Genomic DNA, 7500 nt, shown 5'->3' on the forward strand with positions numbered 1-7500 from the left:
GCGTACTTTAAAGTACTGCAGCTCGAGCGCACAAGGTGCGCGGGGAATTGTTAGCGGCGCCGTGCTTGTGCTGGCGGTGACCATGGCTGCCTGCTCCTTTGGTTCACGATGTCCCCGCCGAAGGCGGCGTACTTTAAAGTACTGCAGCTCGAGCGCACAAGGTGCGCGTGGAATTGTTAGCGGCGCCGTGGTTGTGCTGGCGGTGACCATGGCTGCCTGCTCCTTTGGTTCACGATGTCCCCGCCGAAGGCGGCGTACTTTAAAGTACTGCAGCTCGAGCGCACAAGGTGCGCGGGGAATTGTTAGCGGCGCCGTCGTTGTGCTGGCGGTGACCATGGCTGCCTGCTCCTTTGGTTCACGATGTCCCCGCCGAAGGCGGCGTACTTTAAAGTGCTGCAGCTCGAGCGCACAAGGTGCGCGGGGAATTGTTAGCGGCGCCGTGGTTGTGCTGGCGGTGACCATGGCTGCCTGCTCCTTTGGTTCACGATGTCCCCGCCGAAGGCGGCGTACTTTAAAGTACTGCAGCTCGAGCGCACAAGGTGCGCGGGGAATTGTTAGCGGCGCCGTGGTTGTGCTGGCGGTGACCATGGCTGCCTGCTCCTTTGGTTCACGATGTCCCCGCCGAAGGCGGCGTACTTTAAAGTACTGCAGCTCGAGCGCACAAGGTGCGCGGGGAATTGTTAGCGGCGCCGTGCTTGTGCTGGCGGTGACCATGGCTGCCTGCTCCTTTGGTTCACGATGTCCCCGCCGAAGGCGGCGTACTTTAAAGTACTGCAGCTCGAGCGCACAAGGTGCGCGTGGAATTGTTAGCGGCGCCGTGGTTGTGCTGGCGGTGACCATGGCTGCCTGCTCCTTTGGTTCACGATGTCCCCGCCGAAGGCGGCGTACTTTAAAGTACTGCAGCTCGAGCGCACAAGGTGCGCGGGGAATTGTTAGCGGCGCCGTCGTTGTGCTGGCGGTGACCATGGCTGCCTGCTCCTTTGGTTCACGATGTCCCCGCCGAAGGCGGCGTACTTTAAAGTGCTGCAGCTCGAGCGCACCATGTGCGTGGGGAATTGTTAGCGGGGGCGTCGTTGTGCTGGGGGCTGACTGTCCCTAGTGGGTATAGGATAATGTTAATGTACGGGGATCGCTGGGCGGCACGGACTTGGAGGGCCGAAAAGGCCTGTTTCCGGCTGTATGTGTATGATATGATATGATATGATGCCTGCCTGCTCATTTGGTTCATGATGTCCACGCGGCAGGCGGAATATTTTAAAAGCACTGTTCTGTACGAAGTGCACAATGTCCGTTGGGGAAATGCAGCTGGGGGTCGGTCGACCGGCTGACGACGCCTGCCTGCCGATTTGGTTCACGATGTCCCCGCCGAAGGCGGCATACTTGAAAGTACCGCCGTTCGCGGCGCGCAATTTGCGGGGGGAGGAATTGTTAGTGCACGTCTGTGTGCTAGGTGACGATGCTTGCCGACTTGGTTCATGCCGTCCACGCCGAAGACGGCGCCGTTTAAAGTACTGCCGCTCGAGGTGCACAATTTGCGGGGGAATTGTTAATGGGCGTCGGCGTGCTGGGTGACGATGTGGAGATGTGGAACGCCGAGCCAGATCTATCTTATTTGTTTGCTTGGCCCACTGGACTTTGCATGGGCTTTGCAACACTGTGTGCTAGGTTAAATCACGGCCAATAGAGTGAGTGTTTTTAATGATCCTGATCTGATAAGGGGACTAGAGGTAAAAGAGCCGTTAGGAGGCAGTGATCACAACACGATAAGTTTTACTCTGCAAATGGAAAGGTAGAAGGGAAAATCGGAAGTGTCTGTATTACAGTATAGCAAAGGGGATTACAGAGGCATGAGGCGGGAGCTGGCCAAAATTGACTGGAAGGAGGCCCTAGCAGGGAAGACGGTAGAACAGCAATGGCAGGTATTCCAGGGAATAATGCAGAGGTTGCAGGATCAATTTATTCCAAAGAGGTGGAAAGACTCTAAGGGGAGTAAGAGACACCTGTGGCTGACAAGGGAAGTCAGGGACAGCATAAAAATTAAGGAGAGGAGGTATAACATAGCAAAGAAGAGTGGGAAGACAGAGGATTGGGACTCTTTTAAAGAGCAACAAAAGTTAACTAAAGAGGCAATGCGGGGAGAAAAGATGAGGTGCGAGGGTAAACTAGCCAATAATATAAAGGAGGATAGCAAAAGTTTTTTTAGGTACGTGAAGAGGGAAAAAATAGTCAAGGCAAATGTGGGTCCCTTGAAGACAGAAACGGGGGAATTTATTATGGGGAACAAAGAAATGGCAGACGAGTTAAACCGTTACTTTGGGTCTGTCTTCACTGAGGAAGATACACACAATCTCCCAAATGTTCTAGGGGCCGGAGAACCTAGGGTGATGGAGGAACTGAAGGAAATCCACATTAGGCAGGAAATGGTTTTGGGTAGACTGATGGGACTGAAGGCTGATAAATCCCCAGGGCCTGATGGTCTGCATCCCAGGGTACCTAAGGAGGTGGCTCTAGAAATAGTGGAAGCATTGGAGATCATTTTTCAATGTTCTATATAGATTCAGGATCAGTTCCTGTGGATTGGAGGATAGCAAATGTTATCCCACTTTTTAAGAAGGGAGGGAGAGAGAAAACGGGTAATTATAGACCAGTTAGTCTGACATCAGTGGTGGGGAAGATGCTGGAGTCAATTAGAAAAGACGAAATTGCTGAGCATTTGGATAGCAGTAACAGGATCATTGCGAGTCAGCATGGATTTACGAAGGGGAAATCATGCTTGACAAATCTACTGGAATGTTTTGAGGATGTAACTAGGAAAATTGACAGGGGAGAGTCAGTGGACGTGGTGTACCTCGACTTTCAGAAAGCCTTCGACAAGCTCCCACATAGGAGATTAGTGGGCAAAATTAGGGCACGTGGTATTGGGGGTAGGGTACTGACATGGATAGAAAATTGGTTGACAGACGGAAAGCAAAGAGTGGGTATAAATGGGTCCCTCTCGGAATGGCAGGCAGTGACCAGTGGGGTACCGCAAGGTTCGGTGCTGGGACCCCAGCTATTTACGATATGCATTAATGACTTAGACGGAGGGATTAAAAGTACCATTAGCAAATTTGCAGATGATACTAAGCTGGAGGGTAGTGTGAATTGTGAGGAAGATGCAATAAGGCTGCAGGATGACTTGGACAGGTTGTGTGAGTGGGCGGATACATGGCAGATGCAGTTTAATGTAGATAAGTGCGAGGTTATTCACTTTGGAAGTAAGAGTAGAAAGGCAGATTATTGTCTGAATGGTGTCAAGTTAGGAGGAGGGGGAGTTCAACGAGATCTGGATGTCCTAGTGCATCAGTCAATGAAAGGAAGCATGCAGGTACAGCAGGCAGTGAAGAAAGCCAATGGAATGTTGGCCTTCGTAACCAGAGGAGTTGAGTATAGGAGCAAAGAGGTCCTTCTACAGTTGTAGCGGGCCCTGGTGAGACCGCACCTGGAGTACTGTGTGCAGTTTTGGTCTCCAAATTTGAGGAAGGATATTCTTGCTATGGAGGGCGTGCAGCGTAGGTTCACTAGGTTAATTCCCGGAATGGCGGGACGGTCGTATGTTGAAAGGCTGGAGCGATTGGGCTTGTATACACTGGTATTTAGAAGAATGAGGGGGGATCTTATTGAAACATATACGATAATTAGGGGATTGGACACATTAGAGGCAGGAAACATGTTCCCAATGTTGGGGGAGTCCAGAACAAGGGGCCACCGTTTAAGAATAAGGGGTAGGCCATTTAGAACGGAGATGAGGAAGAACCTTTTCAGTCAGAGAGTGGTGAAGGTGTGGAATTCTCTGCCTCAGAAGGCAGTGGAGGCCAGTTCGTTGGATGCTTTCAAGAGAGAGCTGGATAGAGCTCTTAAGGATAACGGAGTGAGGGGGTATGGGGAGAAGGCAGGAACGGGGTACTGATTGAGAGTGATCAGCCATGATCGCATTGAATGGCGGTGCTGGCTCGAAGGGCTGAATGGCCGACTCCTGCACCTATTGTCTATTGTCTATTGTCTATAATCAACCACTTTATTTTGCCCGTCTTTGTGACTCCTCTTTGACACGTCGATCACCGCTGAGGCTGTTTTACCTGTTTCGCCTATGTACCGTAAGGTACACTCCTTACATTGAACTGCATACACCCCATTATTTCGCTCACGGGTTATCCTCTGTGCTATCCAGTCTCTCCTGTCACCCTGTTCTATGTTTTTGTCTATTACCCAGTGGGAGCAGGCCCCATATTGACATTAATTTGTAACCCTACTGCTCCCCTCGTCTGCTGGTTTTATCACCATCTCATGTTTATCCCTCAGCTCTGCCGTGGTCTCCCTCTCTTTTTTTCTGGTGAGGTTCGGCCTATCCTTTGTCATGGGCATATCCCAGGCTGTTTTAGTAACGTTCTTTTAAAACGTGTCGTGTTTGTTTGGCTTTACCCACGTTCCAGCATTAGAGGCCAATTTTTGCAATGTTTCCTGGGTGGGATTTGCCGGTTTTACAAATGGTGTCACTATCTCACCCTGCTTCCTGATACCCTTATGGGGTCGGCTCTGTTCTTGCAGAACCCTCGGGTGGTGCAGAGTCTGGGCCTTGTTATCAATATCTTGCCCTGCTTCCCGATACCCTTGCGGGTTCGGCTCTGTTCTTGCAGATCCCTCAGGTGGTGCAGAGTCTGGGCGGCATCGTCACCCAGCACACCGACGCCCACTGAAAATTACCCACGCACAGTGCGCGCCTGGAGCGGCAGTAGTTCAAACTACCCCTACCCCTACCCCTACCCCTACCGCTACCCCTACCCCTACCCCTAACCCTAACCCTAACCCTAACCCTAACCCTAACCCTAACCCTAACCCTAACCCTAACCCTAACCCTAACCCTAACCCTAACCCTAACCCTAACCCTAACCCTAACCCTAACCCTGACCCTGACCCTAATGCAGGCAGAGTTATTTATAAAGTGGCCCAGACTCTGCACCACCTGAGGGTTTTGTAACAGAACCAACCCCATAAGGGTTTCAGGAAGCAGGGCAAGATATTGATAACAAGGCGCAGACTCTGCACCACCTCAGGGTTCTGCAAGAACAGAGCCGACCCCATAAGGGCATCAGGAATCAGGGCAAGATATTGATAAAATGGCCCAGACTCTGCACCACCTGAGGGTTCTGCAAGAACAGAGCCGACCCCATAAGGGCATCAGGAAGCAGGGCAAGATATTGGTAACAAGGCCCACGGGGAAGGCGGCATACTTTGGGGTTATTTTGTAGTGAGTTTTGAAGGCATGTGCTAGTGTTACGCATACCGAGGGCGCGCAAAGTTCGGCGCGCCCGGGCCAAAACGCCTCTGCTGGCCGCGGCCGAGTCGGCCGACGGATTGCCACGGACTTGCTTGACGACCTGTCACTCTCCGTGCATCGGTTGCACGCCCGGTTCGTCCTTTCCATTTGTTTCATGATGTACACGCGGCAGGCGGAATATTTTAAAAGCACTGTTCTGTTCGAAGTGCACAATGGCCGTTGGGGCAATGCAACTGGGGGTCGGTCGACCGGCTGACGACGCCTGCCTGCCGATTTGGTTCACGATGTCCCCGCCGAAGGCGGCATACTTGAAAGTACTGCCGTTCGCGGCGCGCAATTTGCAGGGGGGAGGAATTGTTAGTGGACGTCTGTGTGCTGGGTGACGATGCTTGCCGACTTGGTTCATGCCGTCCACGCCGAAGACGGCGCCGTTTAAAGTACTGCCGCTCGAGGTGCACAATTTGCGGGGGAATTGTTATTGGGCGTCGGCGTGCTGGGTGACGATGTGGAGATGAGGAACGCCGAGCCAGATCTATCTTATTTGTTTGCTTGGGCCACTGGACTTTGCATGGGCTTGGCATCATTGTGTGCTACGTTAAATCACGGCCAATTGAGTGAGTATTTTTTATTCAACCACTCTATTTTGCCCGTCTTTGTGACTCCTCTATGACACGCCGATCACCGCTGACGTGTTAATCTGCGTGTTAGGTATCTCGGGGGTCAGTTGGACGGACAGATGTGTAAGGGTTTTGTTCGGAAGGATCGTTGAGTGTAAACGGTGAACGGGGGTTAAAGGCCCTGAGGTTTCAATCCTCTAAAGAATGTAAAAGGTCTGACGCGTTAGCTAGCAGCTAATGAGGTGAACCTAGCAGCTAATGAGGCTCTCTCTCTCTCACGGCCCCGGGACTCCCTCCCTCCCTCCTCCCTCTTGGAACCCTCCCTGCGTGGGGGGGGGGGGGGGGGGGGGCACGAAGAAAAAGAGGGTATAAGAAGAATCCAGTGGAAGGAGTAGGGACTGGGGGCGAGGTCAGACAGCCTATCCGGCTAATAAAGCATCATGAGGTTAGGTATAAACTCTGATGACTGCATAAACTCGCCCCTAATGGGGGGGGGGCACTCTCTCCCCCACCCCTCTCTCCCCAGTGCCACTCCCTCCGACCCCCCCCCCACTCTCTTCGTGTCGCTGGGCCCGCCCGGCACGGCCCCGAGGATCACTCCCCGCGCGGCAACGGGACACCGGGTCGCCGGGCCCGCAGGGTCGTCAGTCGGGCGGGGGGGGGGAGGGTGGCCATGCCAGCAGCAGGAGAGGTTTCCAACGAACCCGCGACCGCAGCAGGACCGCCCGCGGCAGACATTTGGACCCAGCGGGTCCGTTCGGGATGGTTGCCGGGCCCGCAGCAGAGGTTTCCTTCCACCCAACGGGGGGGGGGGGGGGGGGGCGGGGCTGCCCATCTTCCCGCTCGAAGCAACGGCCTCACCCTAACGGCCTCACCCTAACAACCCTCACCCTGACCCTAAACCGCTCGGTTCATGACTTCTCTCCGTTTGGTTCATGAATTCGCCATTTAGTTCACGACTTCTCCTGTTGGTTCCTGACTTCTACCTCGTGGTTCGTGATTCCGGCGGGTAGGTGGGGTGCCCGGATACTCTCGGCGAAAGGTGTTCAAGTGGCAACGGCGGTCCCGTAGATAAGACGGGTTCGGATGCTCGAGCGTGTCGAGTAAGCGCCGGATCGGCGCCGGGCGCCCCCGGCCGGCTGGCTTGCCCCCCCCCCCCCCCACCCCCCCCCCCCCTGGCGGCAGAAACGTGTATCGCGCCAGTGCCGCCGCTGAGGTCGAGATTGGCCGCCTCGACCGTTCGAAGCGTCGCAATTCCGGCGGGACTTCCGAACGCTCGTACCGCCAAGTCAGCCGCGACATTCGAGAATTGCACTAAGTCCGAAAGCTGGCGTCGCTTCTTTTTTGCCCGCCGCAGGTTAACGATTTGACGGCGGAAGTCGAGGAGGTCCGATGTGCGGCCTTCAGCGGGGCCGCGGCGCGCCTTTCCCGCCAGGCCTATCGGCCCGTCTCCCGCCGGCCAGAAAATGGCATTTCTTGTCCGGGCGGTCCCGATCACGGTTAACGACTTACCACCGGAAGTCTCTATGACCCCGCAGTTTGCGGCCCCGCGGCGGGCGTCAGTGC

Source organism: Rhinoraja longicauda, unplaced genomic scaffold, assembly GCF_053455715.1.
Source record: "Rhinoraja longicauda isolate Sanriku21f unplaced genomic scaffold, sRhiLon1.1 Scf000901, whole genome shotgun sequence".
In the NCBI taxonomy this organism is placed as follows: domain Eukaryota; kingdom Metazoa; phylum Chordata; class Chondrichthyes; order Rajiformes; family Arhynchobatidae; genus Rhinoraja; species Rhinoraja longicauda.